Source organism: Ailuropoda melanoleuca, chromosome X (genome assembly GCF_002007445.2).
Source record: "Ailuropoda melanoleuca isolate Jingjing chromosome X, ASM200744v2, whole genome shotgun sequence".
Lineage (NCBI taxonomy): Eukaryota > Metazoa > Chordata > Mammalia > Carnivora > Ursidae > Ailuropoda > Ailuropoda melanoleuca.
This window is the reverse complement of record NC_048238.1, coordinates 30,410,376-30,428,880: the sequence shown is the minus strand read 5'-3', so window position 1 is coordinate 30,428,880 and position 18,505 is coordinate 30,410,376.

The window sequence follows — 18,505 nt, the reverse complement described above, 5'->3', positions numbered from 1 at the left end:
AATTTGACATATTTATCAACCAATTTATTTTTGTGGTCACTGTCTGGGTTTTTTATACTATGACCCTCTGTTTTAACTATAGCAGTCTGCTGGGGATGCTAACAATGCCTCTAGAAGTTGGTATTTCAGGTCCGTTTTTAATGGGAATACCAGCAGCTGTCATGAATCTTCTGTTTCCATAACATACCAAAATCATGTGCTACCCTAAAGGCACAGCAGCTGTCAGCATAAATGTTAACCTTCATTCCCTCTGCTCTTATGCAAGTCTGAGTGAGAGCAATTAATTCAGCCATCCGAGCTGATTTAACATTTAGCTTGGCTTGATATTCAAGAGGTTTGTGTTGATCAGTGATGGCATATCCAGCCTGGCAGGTTCCATACTCCCTCCGGATGTAGGAGCCATCAACATAAATAATGAGATCAACTTGGGGGAAGGAGTTTTCTGATAAATCTAACATAGGACAAAATAATGATCTAGTGTTAGTGAAGCAATCATGGGGGATTCTGTCAGTGGGTAAAGGAAGCAGGGTAGCAGGATTAAGTTTCTGACAGTGACGTAGGGTTATACAAGAGAGGAAGAGTGGTAAAATTGTGTAAGAAGTCAAGATGCTTAAAAGTGCTGTGCATATTCAATTTGAAATTGGGTCTGCACAGCATGAGGAGCATTTATGTCAAGCAGTTGACCTAATCCTAATCAGAAGCAGTGTAGACGATTTTGGCAGTTGCAGCCACAGCACACAGGCAAGGGGGATATGCCTTAGCTGCTGGGTCTAAGGCCAAGCTGCAATACCCCACAAGTCTTTGGTGTCCACCATGCTGTTGGGATAATACTCCCGAGGTCATGGTTCTCTCATTCATGCACAAATAAGGAAAAAGGCAGAATAATTGAGAAGCCCATGGGTGGAAGGAGAGAGCCCTTAAGGTTCTCTAAAGCATCTTTTGATAGGGATTTTAGATTACTAGGTCTGGGGATGACTCCCTAGTCATAGCAAAGAGGAGTAAAGCAATCATAAAAAAATTAGATGTCCACATCTTATAATACCCCACAAGACCCCCAAAACTTCTCTTTTTCATTCTTTTTCAGGGAGAAAAAAATGTTAGATAGTAGATTCTTGGTTTGAAGAGGTAGTTTTTCCTATGGCTGAGATGTCATTACCAAGATCTTCGACACCCATATAGCATAACTGAATTTTGTCTCTTTCCACCTTGTGCCCCTTTCTTGCTAATGTTTTAAGAAGGTTTTCAAGTGTCCAGAAGCGAGCTCTCATAACTGTCAGAACATATAAGGAGATCATCTACATACTGGATTATAGTGGACCCTCCTGGGATTTTAAAAGTTTTTCAACTTGGCAATTAGGGTATACAAGAATAGGTATGGACCTCAGTAAATTCTTGGGGCATAACAGTGCAGGTATATTGTTGGTTCTCCCAGGTGAGGGCAAGCAAATGTTAGGATTCCTAATGAAGAGGAACACTAAAAAAAGCTGAACACAAATTGATGATTGTGAAATACTAGGTGCTGGAAGGAAGACAGGACTGTGTCAGGATTTCACACCAAAGAAAGTCTAGATTTGACAATTTTATCGAGAGATCTTGAACTAACCATATCCTTTCCCATTTGTTTTTCTTAATGGCCAAAATGGGAGTATTGCACAGACTATAAGAAGTTTTTTGTCTAATAAACTTTGGAATATTGGGCAGAGCCTCTCAAATCTTTCTGGTTTTGGAGGATATTGAAGAATCCTGGGGAGGAACATGAAGGGATCTGTTTCTACTTTGAAGGGTTCTGCACCCTCTATGTACCCAATTCTGATGGAATTTTTTGTCCCCAAATAAGGCATTTTATCTAACAGGATTTAGATCTTCAGTTAAACGAATGATAAGTTGAAGGGGGAAAAGAAACTCAGGCTAGTTGGATAAAGCCCTAGGGGACATATACATGAAGGGGAGAATTTGCGGACATGTAGAAGCAGTCCTTCAATGGCACAGTGAATTTTGATACCTTAATTCATGAGAAGATCCCTCCCTAACAGATTTATTTGGGTGGTAGAACTGAGAAGGAAGTTCTTTTGAGCTTTTAGAGGTCCCACAGAAATGTTAAGAGGTTGAGGTAGAGGAAACCATGAGGCAAATTATCAAAACCCACCGATGTTAAACTTTTGTGACTCCAAGGAAGGGAGACAGGAAATGAAGAGAGTAAGAGTGGAATGTGTTGCCCTGCATCACCAAGAAATTTGGTAAGGTGCCCTTTAACTTGGAGGGCTATTTTTTCTTGTGAGTTTAGTGGCAGTTGAGGGCAGTAGGCGTTTACTTCAATGCAGGGGAGTCAGTAATGTTCTGATGTGGAAGGCACTTGGGCTTTTTACCTCCTCTTGAGGTCCAGACAATCCTAGACCCACTGTCCTTTTTTCTTTACAGTTTTGGCAAGCGTCTTGATCGAGGAGAACCTGTAATTCTGGACACAAATTAAAAGTTTCAGGTTTTTCTGTTTTAATTGCAATGCCATAAGATTGCATTCTGTATTTTCCAAGTTTTTAGAAATGCTATCTTTAGAATCCTGGGCTAATATCCGGACCGCAGACATGACTGCATTTTGCCAGTACTATTATTGTCCTGTAATGTGTCATGGAGCTCTGGTCTGAAACCATTTACAAAGCTTATGGGGAAGTCAGTTCTGGCTCTGCATATCCTTTCTATGTTGTCTCCAGTTAGTGGTGATAGCCAGAGTTTCAACTCTTTGTTGATTACAATTTTTAATACATAAACAATTTTTGTGGGATAGACCTGAGGGATGTCCCCTAGTTAATTTTCTCTTATTTCTTTTAGTTTCTAGTGGGAATCAAGTAGTCTGAGGCCCTTGAAGATCTCCAAAAAAAAAGCTATCTGACTTTTTAAACCAAAGGGAAGCATCTGGAAGCCCAAACAATAGGTGGATAAATGGATATAAACTTAGGAATCCTACAGAATATGCTCTTAGAACAATTCTAAATTGTTCAATAAACCTTCCTTTCCTTTTGGAGGTCAGAAAAGTACTTGGTGATGGCATGTAGTTTGGACTGATACCAAGGTTTAAATGTCTCTTCTGTCAGCCTCACTTGGAATGGTAGGGGCTGTACCCTAAGCTTCATCTGCAAAAGATGACGGCCTGGTTATGGTTACAGGGTATTTAGGGGTTGGGGGTAGAACTGCTGAAGGGTATTCTGGGGAAAAGGCTAGAGAGGGCTAGGAGGGGAATACGTGAGTGCCATGGGTGACGCTCTATACAGCTCAGAAAATTTTTTTCTGAAAACATTAAGAGCCTCAATAGTTTGAAGGAGGGTTGAATTATTTAGTCATTTTTCACCTTTGAACCAATCAAAATAAGCAGACCATTTTGTGTCCAAGATTTTTGTTCTTTTATTCCAGGGCTCCTTTTAGATGGACTAATTTGAGGATATCCTAGGAACCCCAAAGGGGTCGTTACAGCTCAGGAGAGTATAGTAAACTTTTGCCAAGGAGGAAGAAAGTAGATAGTATTAAGGCTATAGTGGTTAAGCATAGAGTCTGCAGGAATTTGAGGAAGAGGGTGGTTTTCAATCAACCAAGAAGATCCCTTGTTCTTGACTAATGGTATCTTTACACATATGAACGGATAGGCCTGGGACTCTAACCTAGCTTCCGTGTGCCTGTGACTCTAACTCAACTTCTAAAGTATATTTGATTTTTAAGAATCAAAATCTGTTCTCACCATGCTTCAATAGATATTTATACAGAACACTAGAATTTGAAATCAGACTCACCACTGGATTCCCAAATAAGCAAGCAGCCTGAAGACAAAAGGTCTCGTTGCATGCTGAGAGGTCTAGCTGTCATGTCTGAAGGTCTGATGGTGGTTTTGATTCAGATATGAGTCACAATACCAAGAAATTTGTTAAAGAGAACCAGAGCTAGCTACTAGTTAAAGTGGTAAAGAAAGATTTTATTCAGAAACTATTGCAATAGGGAAAAAGAGCCTTCAGTATCAAATTGAGCTCAATTCCAAATATAAAGACAAGTGGGAATTTATAGACAAAGAGCAAGGGGAAGAGAGCAATGGATGGAAAATTACTAAGAGGAGACATCAAGGGCAGGGAGATTCTTGCTAAACTGACTTAATAGGATTCTTACTGAAGGAATGCCAACGTGATTAGGTATCAAGGGTGGGGGACTCTCTAAATCAAAGTAGCAGGATTCTTGCTAGGAATGGACTCAGCAAAGATGGATGTGAAAGTCCAAGGTCAAGTCCTAGCTGAGAAGAGGACACAGAGGAGTCTAAAGTTTCATCAAGGAGAGATTCTTCCTCCAACTCCATTTCAAGAGATACACCCCTGTTCACATTCCTACTTTGGCTTCGTGTTCTATGAATTTCAGATCCAGGCCAGTCTGATCTGTGATAGACTAAAGAACACAGGACATCTGCTGGCTATATTCTCAACACTAAAAGCACTGAGGAAGCTATTAAATATCCCTGTTCCATTAGGGTTATCTCCAACATTAGATTGGGTAGATGTTGGCAGAATGGGTATCCCACTGGGTGTATAATTTAAGAAATGCCACACAGAGGAAGGCATACTTTCTATCTATACCTGTCACCACATACTGGGGTCTGGGATTCTATCAGAGTGACATCCTTTTATATTAAGGTTATTTTTAAAACCTGCTACTCTATTCTCTCCCCCAACCATCCTCTGATCCAAAACACATACAAACCCTTAGTATTTAAAAAGAAATACTATTTCATCTGTTTTATTCACTTGTGTTTCTATATAACTTGTTTGAACAAAGGGGTCTGTGGACAAAAAAGTATATCAATAAAATAGATGTCTTACAAATCATGAAATGAAGAAAATCTCCTGGAAGCCATGCCAACTTCAATTAAAATGGACTGCTGGGGTTCTGTAAAAACAATCCTAATGTGATGTGTATAGAGCTTTATAAGTTTGAATCAGTCACATTGTTGAGCCAGTACCAACAAACAAACAAACAAAAAAACAAGAAAATGAGCTTTGGAACTAGGTCCAGTGGTTTTCAACCACAGGCCATAATACCTCTCTTAGGAGGTATGTACAAATTGTTGGGTTGGCTATTACAGACATTGAAAGCCTTGGAGAAGGGGTACTAAACCTCCTGCCATCCCCAGGACTCCACAGAACACGGGGCCTGGTGTTGGGTGGTTACTTCTTCACTAGTGCCACTCTACTCTCCCGCCTCTACTCTTCCTTAATACAGTCATTATATAGACACTGTAGCACTCTTAGCTGCTAGTTCAACGTCACTCTTCCCTATACCATCATTGACATGGTTCTCCAAGACTTCAAAATCCCCTGAGATGAAGCATCCAGTAAGCACTGCCTCTTGGGTTGTACTCTCTTACAATAAATAAAAGGTCAATTCTTACTCCTCATCTATCTCAGTGAATGTGAGTCCATCATCTGATACAGTTCACCACTACTTTCTTAAACCATTGCCCTTACCAACTTGAAAGCATCACACTTTCTTGGATTTCTTCTCCTGTTACTGACTGCTCTTTTTCTGATTCCTTCACTTATCCTTTCTCATTTTCCTAATCTTTAAACATCCGATGCCCAGGGCTTGATCTGAGCCTTTTCTTCTATCCACACTCCCTCTGTAGGTGCCTTTGACTAGTCTACTGACTTTACCATCTGTGCTCTGAAGAAACCAAATATTGTATATCCAGTCTAGGCTGCTTCCCTGAATGTCAAACTCATATAACCAATTATCTACTTAACATCACTATTTGCATGTTAATATTCATCTTTATCACAGCATGCCCAAAACCAGATTTTTGAATTTCTCCACAAGCTGGTTCTTTTTAAGGTCCTCTCATCTCCGTAAATGGCAATTTTATTCTTGCATTCTTTCAGGACAAGAAGCTTCAAGCCAACTCTGATTATTTCTGTTTCTGTTCCATTCCCCATCTGATCCACTAGCAAATTTGCCAATGCAATACAAAATATAAACAAAAATCCAAATACTTTTCACCATTACTGCTACTGCCACCTTTATCTAAGACACCAACGTCTTTAGCCTGGATTGCAGCGAAGTTTCTTTACTGGTCTCCATCTTTTCCATCTACAGTCTATTCTCAGAATAACCAGAGCGATTTTCATAAAGTGGAAGTTTCCACCATTTATGTGACCAATCCAGCTTGGGTTATTTCCCCCTGTGAACTCACCTTCTTTTTTGTAGCATTCATTTAGTTGTTGATAGCTAGCTTTCAAATTTTAATTGGTTTTGTTTTTACAGGTATTAGTCTAGGTGGTTCATTTTCCCAAGTAGATTACATGCTATCTGAATGCAAGAACCACTTGTTACACTTGTGTCCTCCATTAGGGATATGTAACAAAATGTAGGCAGTCTGTATGTTTGCCAATTAAGTGAAATAACTGAAGTTTAAATATGCCCTTAATATTCTAGATGGACATGTCTTTTTTTCTTTTTTAAGACTTTATGTATTTGAGAGAGAGAGAGCATGACTGCACGTACAAGCATGAGTGGGGGGAGGGGGAGAGGGAAGAGCAGACTCCCCGCTGAGCACAGACCCCCCCTACATGGGGCTTGATCCCAGGACCCTGAGATCATGACCTGAGCCGAAGGCAGATGCTTAACCGACTTAGCCACCCAGGTGCCCCTGGATGGACATATCTTAAGCTCCTGGATTCCCAATATTGTAAATATAACTCTAGCCTATCATTTCCCCCATAAAGGATGGTAACATATAAGAAAAATTAAGATCAATCCTTAAAAACACTCAATGATTCTATAAATACAGGATGCATTTTCTGTAAATCTACTGAAATAAATTTTGCCACTGCCATACCCAATCTTACAGTATGTAACTCTAGTAGGGCTGAAGCTGAGCTGAGTTGATTCTAACGAAGCGGAAGTGATGATAATGAAGGGATACCTGCTAAGCGTCCCTTTAATTGTGTTTCTCTTGGAAGTTACACATTTCTTGAACCACCTTTAAAATGACTCCAATTTCCTCTAATTTTTTTAAGTTGGATAAATATATCTTGTAGATCAGAGAATCCACGTAAGTCATTTCTGAAAACCCTTTTTGTTGTTTCCTCATATAATAATGCATAGGAGGCCCATTCACAACCTAAATCACAAGTTGAAACTATTACTTTAACACTGCATCCTCTAATGTAACTAGCAATTTTGTTTTTCTTCTGAAAGTCCTAAATCTTACTGATTGCTTCAATTTTTATCCTCTCTCATCATCAGCAATAGCTGACATCTTTAATTTTTGATCCAGTTTTCAAAATAAAACACTGATTTACAATTGCATATGTGATGACTAAGACAGAACAAGGTTTTGCTAAGGATGCTCAAGGATAGGCCAGGCTCAATGACTTGCTACTTCTCCCCCAGTTTTTGTGATTTTATGCCTCTAGGAAGTTACAAATCATTCTGCTAGTCTATGCTTCTAAGGAATGTTGGGACTACTCAAGCCACATCTGTCAGTACCAGGGAACAAAGGTGTATAATTGGGTAGTCAGTTTAAAAGCAGAAATTTAGTAACAGACATATGCAGAGATGTTCAACATCACTAATCATCAGGGAAAGGCAAATCAAAAACACAATGAGATATGGCTCACACCAGTCAGAATGGCAGGTATCAAAAAGACAATAAATAACAATTGTTGGGCATCTGGGTGGCTCAGTTGGTGAAGCATCTACCTTCTGCTCAGGTCATGATTTCAGTGTCCTGGGATCGAGTCCCACATCAGGCTCCTTGCTCAGCAGGGAGACTGCTTCTCCCTCTCTCTCTGCCTGCTGCTCCCCCTGCGTGTGCGCTCTCTTTCTCTCTCAAATTAATAAATTTAAAAAAAACTTTAAAAAAAAGAAATAACAAGTGTTGGTGATGATGTAAAGAAAAGGGAAACCTCAGGCACTGTTGGTGGGAAGTAAGCTGGTGCAGCCACTATGGAAAAGAGTATGGAAGTTTCTCAAGAAACTAAACACAGAAGTACCATAAGATCCAGTAAGGCCACTTTTGGGCATTTACCTCAGGAAAATGAAAAGAGTAATTTGAAAGGATATATGCACCCCTGTTTATTGCAGCATTACTTACGATAGCCAAGATATAGAAACAACATAGGTTCATTGATAGGTGAGTGGTAAATGATGTGGTATATGTGTATAAAAAAGAATATTACTCAGCCATAAAAAAGAATGAAATCTTGCCATTTGTGACAACAGGCATGGGCCTAGAGGATACAACTGCTAAGTGAGAAAGCAGAGAAAGACAAATACTGTATGATTTCATTTACATGTAGAAGCTAAAAAACACAACAAAAGAGAAATGGTCTCAAATATAGAGAACAATGTAGTGCTCGCCAGAGTGGAGGCAGGTGGGGTGGTGGGTGAAATAAGTGAAGGGAATTAAGAGTTACAAACTTCCAGTTAATAAAATAAAGTTGTCACAGGGATCAAAATTACAGCATAGGGAGTATAATCATTATTCTAATAACTTTGTATGATGACAGATGGTAAGTACTCTTATGGTGAGCGCTTCATAACGTATATAATTGAATCACTATGTTGTACACCTGTAACTAATATGTCAACTATACTTCCATTAAAAATTTTTAAAAAATGAAAAATGAATAAAATCAGGCTTTGGAAAGCTTTACTTCACAAAGGAAATCTAGATGTGAACATTAAGCAATTGTGTCTGAACGTCAGAATGGCAAAACTATAATAACTAGTGAACTGGTAGCTGTCTGCTTGACAGGGATCTGCAAAACCTGAATTTAAGATAATAGGTTGGATATACATTTATAGTACATCAATTTTTCTGAGTCTGGGCTCCTGTTTCTTCACTGTAGCTCTAAAAAAGAGGGATTTCTAGGGGCGCCTGGGTGGCACAGCGGTTAGGCGTCTGCCTTTGGCTCAGGACGTGATCCCAGCATTATGGGATCGAGCCTCACATCGGGCTCCTCGGCTGTGAGCCTGCTTCTTCCTCTCCCACTCCCCCTGCTTGTGTTCCCTCTCTCGCTGGCTGTCTGTATCTCTGTCGAATAAATAAAAAATACAATCTTAAAAAAAAATAAAATAAAAATAAAAAAGAGGGATTTCTAGGGCACCTGGGTGGCTCCATCGGTTGAGCATCTGATCATGATCTGGGGGTCTGCTTCTTCCTCTCCATCTGCCCCCCCACCCCCGCTTGCACTCTCTCTCTCAAATAAAAATCTTTAAAAATAAATACATAAAAAATAAAGAAGAGGGATTTCTGAGCTGTCTGATATTTGCCATCCTCTTCCCTTTGCCACGCTGTCTTCGCCTGACTGACATGGCTCTACCCTCAGCTCCATTAGCTTCCTGAGGAGTCCTTTGTCTCCTCGAGTCTCCGTTTTCCTCAAGGGCAATGCCGCCCCTGCTTAGGCTTTCTTCTCATTTGACAGGGGCCAAGGATTGCAGCGGAGGCTGGAGAAGCTTGTGTACGTGTAAAGTCATAAAGGAGACAGGAGTGGGACAATGCTACTGCTGTTAGGTAACGATTACTGCTTTCATAGCCAGCAGGTGCTGTACTGTGTGTAGGACAGACAACTACCATATCTGACCTGAGACTAAACCCCTCATCAGCCTCTCTCTCACTCACATCAAGAGAGCAGAGTTTGCAGTGTCTTCCTCCACAGAGGATGCCCCATTCACTATTTTCTTTCCCAAGAAATACAGTTCTAGAACCCAGGCTCCTGTCTGACTTGCTCCCTCCTGGAAACCAGTGTAAATCCTCCCCATTTCTAGTTAAAGTTTTCTCCCAAGTTCGCTTAAGAGATCTTACTGAACTCTGATGTGACAGAAGTTTAATAAATTACGGCTATTACTTTTATTATCCATGCATAGAGCCATTCATCAATGATATATTTTTTTTCTCGGTTCCAGGCATAGCCTTAATGTTCTGCTTAGCTTTGTTTAAAAAAAAAAAAATAGCAGAATATATTAGAAAAGAACAAAGCGCATAGCTCATGGATATCCATAAACATTTTTCCCTGAAGATCCCAGACTTGGTTTCTGTGTCTCAACTTTAAGAAATATACAAGAGCAGGTTATGGTTTTCTAAAAACAACAGCTCTTTAGAATTATACCATATTTTAAACTTTTCTTATAAGTAACACAAAGCTTCCTTATTAACATGTTAATTTTTTAAACGTGTAATGAAGAAGTCTTATTATTCATGAACTCATTATGGAGTTGTGCTATGTAAAGCCCATTGGTAGCCGAATAAAGTTCTGATATCTGTAATTCTTATGACACTAGTACTTACATTCTGGATCTATGGGGTTTTTCAGTTCCTATTTTTTGTAGTTATGATTTTATTTTTTTAAGTTTCTTGAATATTTTGCATGTTTTTCTGTTAGACTGTAAAAAAATTGGAAATCACAGATAATGAAGTCAGTTCATTGACAGGAAACTTCCTACACTGATTATGAAAACATCCCAGCAAAATATTAAGAAGCACTGGGTTACCTGAAGCTACAAACTCATTTTCTCCTGACTAGATGATTAGAAACCAAATAATAAACTTTACAACAACACAATGAATCCTGATTGGCTTCCTAATACAATTTTAATGGCAACAATTCACTTCATTTTTACATACCTTATATTTCTCTCTTGTATTTTAGAAATGTATGTAAGCTAATTTTTTAAATGATTTTATTTATTTACTTGAGAGAGTGAAAGAGAGAGAGAAAGCTAGAGCATTGGTGGGGGAGGGGCAGAGGGAGAGGGAGAAGCAGACTCCCTGCTGAGCAGGAAACCTGACATGATGCGGGGTTCGATCCCAAGACTCTGGAATCATGACTTGAGCAGAAGGCAGATGCTTAACCAACTGAGTCACCCAGGCATCCCGTATGTAAGTTAATTGTAATGATCAACTGCCTTTAAATCCGTGATTTAAAAAACACCACACTGGGCTCAGCTTCTTCAGAATGGACACTCTTATTTAGCTTTCATTTATTTGATCAGGCATCATCGCCTAACACTGGTAATAAAATATTAAAACAACAACAGCAAAGATAATGACCATAGTAGTATTAGTTAGTCCTGGGCACTTTCCACTATTAGGCACTGATCTGATGCCTTTACAGGAATTAAGTTCATATAACAGATCAGAACACCAAGGTATAGAAAGGCTAAGTCAATTGTCTGAAGTCATGTACCTATTGATGAGGGAACCGAAGGCAAGCTGAGGACAAAGCAGAAGCTGACACCCTGCAACCCCCTCCCCCGTGGGATGTCTGTGACATTCCTCAGGCACTCCTAGCTGCCCTAAAGGACAAAGAAATAGTTAACCTATAGAAACCACAATCCTGCAAGACTTAAGTCTCCCTCAGTTTGCAAGTGTCTTAGCAGTTTACAAGAACGAAGCTATCAGTAACCTAGCTTCCAGAAGGGAATGTAGGTAGACACAATGAAATTTTCTTACTACTACAGCCCATTGACAAGTCCTTGAAACAGGCACAGTGACATTCCTCTAGGAACTCAGCTGCCTCTATGTTAATACTTTGCTAAGGGCAAAAGGCAGTCCTAGCCTGACGCCCTCCCCTCCACCAAGATCCTGTAAGTCTACCTTAACATATAAAAATTCCTTTGGAAACTTCCTTTATCTTTAACCCCCCCACACAGGATACGTGTTGGCCATCATCCTCCAAGCCTATGGCCCACCGATATACATCTGAAGGGTTTCATGACTAAGGTTTTATTAGACGGTAATAAATGACCTTTTCCCAACAATAGCTAGCCCCCTCAAGGTCCTAGAAACCTTGCTTCCAAAATTCCTTAGAGACATGCTATCCCTAACCCCCTCCCAACCTGAGGGTATATAATGGGCCATTCCTCACAACCCTGGTGCAGCAGCTCTTTCTGCCCACGGGTCCTTTCCCCGTGCTTTAATAAACCACCATTTTGCACCAAAGATGCCTCAAGAATTCTTTCTTGGTCGTCGGCTCCGGACTCCACCCCGCTGAACCTCACGTATATTCCACAACCTCATCACTATGACTTCTAATCCAGCATTCTAATCCGGGTTGTCCACATCCACAGTGCACTTTCAAACCCTCTATCACCACACTCAGCACACGCTGGCTGAATGGATCAAGGAGTCCCAACCAAAACGTGCCCTGTCTTCTTTTCCATGTTTCACTGTTGGACCTGTTCTTGGAGTCGGCACTTGACCTTCCATCTGCATCTCGAATTGGTCTGGATTTTATTTATTTATTTTTAAAAAGATTTTATTTATTTATTTGACAGAGACAGCCAGCGAGAGAGGGAACACAAGCAGGGGGAGTGGGAGAGGAAGAAGCAGGCTCCTAGCAGAGGAGCCTGATGCGAGGCTCGATCCCAGAACGCTGGGATCACGCCCTGAGCTGAAGGCAGACGCTTAACTGCTGTGCCACCCAGGTGCCCCGACTGGTCTGGATTTTAAATTCCTCATGTACGCTCTCCCACTCAGTGTGCTCCTTCCCTGCTTTATTCTACCGAGGAGTTCCTCAACTTCTTTTACCATCTTCATCTCAAATGTAATCAACCTTGGCAGGAAGATGGCTACTTGAGTCTTTAATGTCACTCAGTTAACTTCAGATCATTGCAATGCATCTTCAGGCCAGGAATACTTAATGAGTCTGTAAAGCATTTTCACCTCAGTAGGTGGAAAGCTAAGGGGGAGTGTAAACATCACAATGGAAAAGATGTTTAAACAAAAGACTTTGTGATAGTTGTTGTGGTCAGTTATTTTACATATAAATTTGCTAATAACTGAATTTTCATTTGGGCTGTTGAGTTCTTCCCATTTTTGTAGTGACTGCGTTATTCCTTGGTATACCATAAATACGAGATGTGCTGAAAAAAATCTTTAGGATTCCATTTTGTCATCCTGGGAAGAGTGACACTTTTCGGTAAATTTTAAAAATGCCTTCTGATTATTCTCTAAGGATTCCATAAAGTCACAAACACCAGGCTCACAGCTGCGTGGCAGCACGGATGTTTAACTGTAGTGCTAGTGCGGCAGGATAAAGCTCCAGCCATCAGGGTCTCACAAAGAGAGTGGGGTAATACTCAAATTTAGTCAGAAATGCTGAGCCATTCACCACAAACTTTCCACCTAGCAATGATCTCGAATTTTTGGTAAAACGTCAGGTTGGAGAACTTCTTCGATTTGAGCCTGATGAAACTCTCATCACTGTGATTTCAACCCCCAACTGTACAGCAAGAAATAGAAAGCAACATTAATCCAGTTAAGTTCTGTAAAGGCAATAGTCGATGTTTGTCGTCACTAAAGGCATTAAATGAACTAGGGAGAAAAGGTTTCACCCAGTGATCACAGATAAATAATAACAATATTACTTTGCAAAAGTCAACTTATTTCAATTCTTTTATCTTCTGTTTTACTTTAATTCAGTGTAGGGACGAAGGGCAGGTTGCCCCAAAAGGGACCACTTCGGCATAAAGATTATTTTGAGTTAAAAGTCACCAAAAGCCTGCAGATGCTGGAAAAGCTCTTTCCCTCCTCCTCAATTACCAAAATTTACACTGGAAAGGAGAGGCTGTACCAGGAAGAGAGCTATTAACAAAGACTTCCTTTCACCTAAGAACCTTATCTGTTTTTGAAAACATCTCCTTTGGCCTTCTTGTTAAATGCTCTTTTTCCTCTTTGTGTCCTCAAAACCCTAACCCCTCTCTTTAGCTCCTGTAAGCCTCCGGTTGCCTCATTGTCTTTGGAATTTCCTGTGTTAATTCCCTGCACGTACGCCTATTAAATTTGATTTTCTCCTGTTAATCTGTCTCATGTCAATTTGATTCTAAGTCCAGCTAGAGGGAGTTTACGGCAGAGGAAAGTCTTCCTCCCCAACATCAGCAAAGAAGTTCTAATTATAGAATGTAACAAAAAGGTTGTCAACACCAGTGCAAAGTAAGAAATTACTTTCCTTCCACATTAAGTTAATATGGCACAAATAATGACGATAAGGTGATTTTGATATTAAAATATTTTCTCTAATATACCATTAAGGACTTTGTTAAATATAGGTGATTTGATAGAGGTTTTTAAAACTTTTATTAGGGCATGGGATATCGTAAACAAACTGAGTCTGAAATGTTGAAAATTAAATACCTTAAAAGTCCTTTTGAATTATAATAAAATGCAAAGTGAAGCATTAAAAGTCGATTAAAACTATCATTTCACTAATAGCAAAGGTAAATACAATTTTGCAAATTTCACAGGTAGGCAAAATTTCTCCAAAAAATTTCACACGTATATTTTACGAACAATTTTTAGGTTAAAGACAACTTTCAAATTATTTCTGAAAGGATGCCTACTGCCAGTGTCTAGTTTCAGGCGCACAGACACAAAGGACACGTTTCAAGACACATCTCTTGGTGCCAAAGTGATCTCTAGCCTTTTAAATCAGGCATTAATTAGTGCCATGGGCAGAAAAATGTGTTGTTATTGTTTTAAAGTGATCACGTTGTTGAACTTGCTTATTAAGGAATGAGGATATACTTTTGTTCTGAAGGGCTTACATGACTTCTTTAAAAACAGATTTGCAAATTTAAATGGTATTCATTTTATCTAGCCTACAGTGGACATTCCTAAAATTAACTACTTAGGAGGCTTTATGAACAAAGTCTGTGCCTGGTTTCCCCGTATTGATTTGACAATCAAATCACTGGCAGCAGAATTAAAGGTTTTATGGGAGAGAATAAGGTGGTATATGGTATTGACCGAGAACATGACATTTACAGTTAGTCTCAAGTGGTACAGTTTGAAAAGGCTTACATGGGGAATCACTGTTTTGTTGATTGTATTTTTATTATGGACAACTTCAAATATGTGCAGAAATAGAATTAATCTCCATGTACTCATCATCCAGGATGAATATTTAGAAAACCATGGCCAATCCTCTTCAGATATATGCCCACCCCCTTCCTCACCTCCCATATTATGTTGAAAAAAATCCCAGACATTCTCTCATCTGCAAATATTTACAGTGAATCTCTAAAAGTAACAAATAACCAGGGTAAAACTGTCACATCTAAAAATTAACAATTCCTTAATATCAACACAAATCAAATAACTATTGTTCAAATTTCCAATAGTTTTATAATTATCATGTTTTTAACTTTTATTTTATAATATGGACTCCTAGGACGTTGCAAAAAGAGTCCTGTGAACTCTTGCCCTAAAGTTTTCCCCAATAGTGACATATAATTGCAGTAAAGTAGCAAAAGAACAAGGAAATTTACATTGGTAAAATAGTGTTAACTAGAGTACAGCCTTATTCCTTTTTTTTTGTTTGTTTTTTTGTTTTTTACACATATGCGTGCATGTGTGCATGTGAGAGAGAGATTGATCACAGTGTGACTGGTTAGGTCCCAAAGTAGTGGACAGGCCAGAGGGCCCAAAACTTCGCTAAAGCTTTGTTTGCTGCCACAGGCATGTCTGAAAATCCCAAGTGATACATCTTTGTTTTTTGTTTTTTTTAAAGATTTTATTTATTTATTTGAGAGAGACAGAGCGAGAGAGCACAAGCAGAGGGAGGGACAGAGGCAGAGGGAGAAGCAGGCTTCCTGCTGAGCGGGGAGCCCAATGTGGGGCTTCACATGGGGCTCTATCCCAGGACCATGGAATCATGACCTGAGCCAAAGGCATATGTTTAACTGACTGAGCCACCCAAGCGATTCATCTTTATCTTCTATCCCACAGCTCCCTCCTCCAAAAGCAAAGATAAAAGAGGGTGTAATGGAGACAAAAGAAGTATATGTGTTTGCTTACCATACTTCTAGATGATACAATTTATTTATATACTCCTTGGACCTGCTCCTCTCCCATAGTCCTTTATGCTCCTGGACTAGGGCTAATGCAAACGGAAATTACATGGTGATACTGCTCCAAGGACACTAAATCAGGAACCCCTAGAGCTGGAATATCATTCTGCCCCTGTCTCTCTGGCAAGAGGCTGCCTGACCATCACTGCCAGCACTTGTCTGTCCAGCTGAAACCTCAGAGGGCTTGGAGAAGCATTTATGAGTAAATGGAATTACATTTGAAACCCCTATAGATTAAGTGTTGGGGAAGGCAAATGTCTCTGACAACTAGCTGAAAGGCACCTATAATATTCTCAGTTTAAAACTATATAAATGTAATAGAAATTTGCATTTGAGAATTTGTTCTAAAGATATTAGCACCATCACAAATTATCATTCAAAAATAATTGTCTTTTGGTAATTTCTAATTATGAAACATTTCCTAGCAATATGACCTATTTGGAATGGTTAGAATCATTGAAATTATGGGAGTATATAAACCACTTTAATGGGTAAACATTCAACTGGGCAGTGGTTTCTTTCTTTCTTTTTTTTTTTAGATTTAATTTATTTGTTTTAGAGAAAGAGAGCACACACGGAAGCAGTGAGAAGGGAGAGGGGCAGCAGGGGAGGGAAAGGAAAAGGGAGAGAATCTCAAGCAGACTCTGTGCTCAGCGCGGAGCCTGACTGGGATTCAACCTTATGACCCAAGGTCATGACCTGAGCCAAAACCAAGAGTTGGACGCTTAACCGTCGGAGCCACCCAGGTGCCCCTGGGCAGTAGTTTCTAATGTACTTATCTTTATCTTCAAATTCGGGGCATTATAGACATTACTATTGACTAAACATGACGTGACCTGAGCAATAATATTATTCATACCAAAGATCATAGCACCCTGCACCACGATAACGTGGCTACTAAAGTAGAAGAATAATGCTTGCCTGTATTCCTTCCAGCAATACTGTGAATGTCAGAGAGAGGCTCACTCATTTTTACTATTTAATGTGAAGATTTAGGTCTTTTCCTGTATCTCATTCATTTGTAGCCCCTACATGCCAGGTATGGATGCTGGTCCCTTCATTTAGCTTCTATGTGGAATTCTGACAACTCTAGGAGGGAGCTGGTGTTACTTCATACTTTTTGATGAAGAAACAAGGTATAAAGAAAAAAATTACTTTTCATTTTTACATAATTAATAAGCGGTTGTGCTGGAATTTGAAACCGGTTCTTATGTATGTGATCAGGAGCAGAAGGTATTTCAGCTACAGTATGCAAGTGCAAATGAATATTATTATTTTTTGTTTTTATAAACTTGGAAGCATCAAGATCACTGGTAAATGTCTAAACTCGGTCATTTACTTTACTTTTAAATAGTTCACTGTTACTCTGAAATCAAAATATAATGACAACATGGTCTCTTGCAAATTTTTTAGTTCATAATTGATTTCAAATATAATCATTGTACATTAATATACCCTAACTCTTTAAATTGCTTTCTTTTGTAACTACTACTTTTACATAAATGAATGTGACTATATGCATTACATTAAAAAACACAAAAATAATAGTACCAACATTTACATAATACATATTAAGTTAAATATAATTTCACAAATGTTAGGGTTGCTGAATATTTTTTATTTTCACTCAATGGAGTATCACTTTCTGTTCAATTCCTGCAATTTCTTTCTTTTTTTTTTTAAAAGATTTTATTTATTTATTTGTCAGAGAGAGAAAGAGAGAGAGGGAGGGTGCACAAGCAGGGGGAGTGGCAGGCAGAGGGAGAAGCAGACTCCCCGCTGAGCAAGGAGCCTGATGTGGGACTCCATCCCAGGACCCTGGAATCAGGACCTGAGCCAAAAGCAGACACTTAACCTACTGAGCCAGCCAGGCGTTCCTAATTCCTGCAATTTCTACCAGACTTTTAAATTAATGTTTTTCTCACAGTTCATATTTTCTCAATTAAAACAAATTATCCACACCCACAAAAAGAAACACTTTCTTGCTGATTTCCTCCTAAACCTATCCCTTCTTCCTCCTATTCCCCTCTCAAGTAAATAATGCCACTAGCATCCTCCACTGCATATGAAAACATCTTTATCTCAAAATACACCTACCACTGTATTTTACTGACCCGATGTGCTACGTGTCTCTTAGACTCCCATTTGTCAACTGTCATATTTTTTTTTAAATGATTTTTTATTATATGATGTTAGTCACCATACAGTACATCCCCGGATTCCTATGTAAAGTTCGATTGTCCATTAGTTGCGTATAACACCCAGTGCACCATGCAATACATGCCCTCCTTACCACCCATCACGAGTCTATAGCATTCGCCCACCCCCCTACCCTCTGAAGTCCTCCGTTTGTTTCTCATAGTCCATAGTTTCTCATGTTTCATTCCCTCTTCTGATTACCCCCCCTTTCTTTATCCCTTTCTTCCCCTACCGATCATCCTAGTTCTTATGTTCCATAGATGAGAGAAATCATATGATAATTGTCTTTCTCTGCTTGACTTATTTCACATAGCATTATCTCCTCCAGTGCTGTCCGTGTTGCGGCAAATGTTGAGAATTTGTTCTTTCTGATAGCTGAGTAATATTCCATTGTATATATGGACGACAACTTCTTAATCCAGTCATCTGT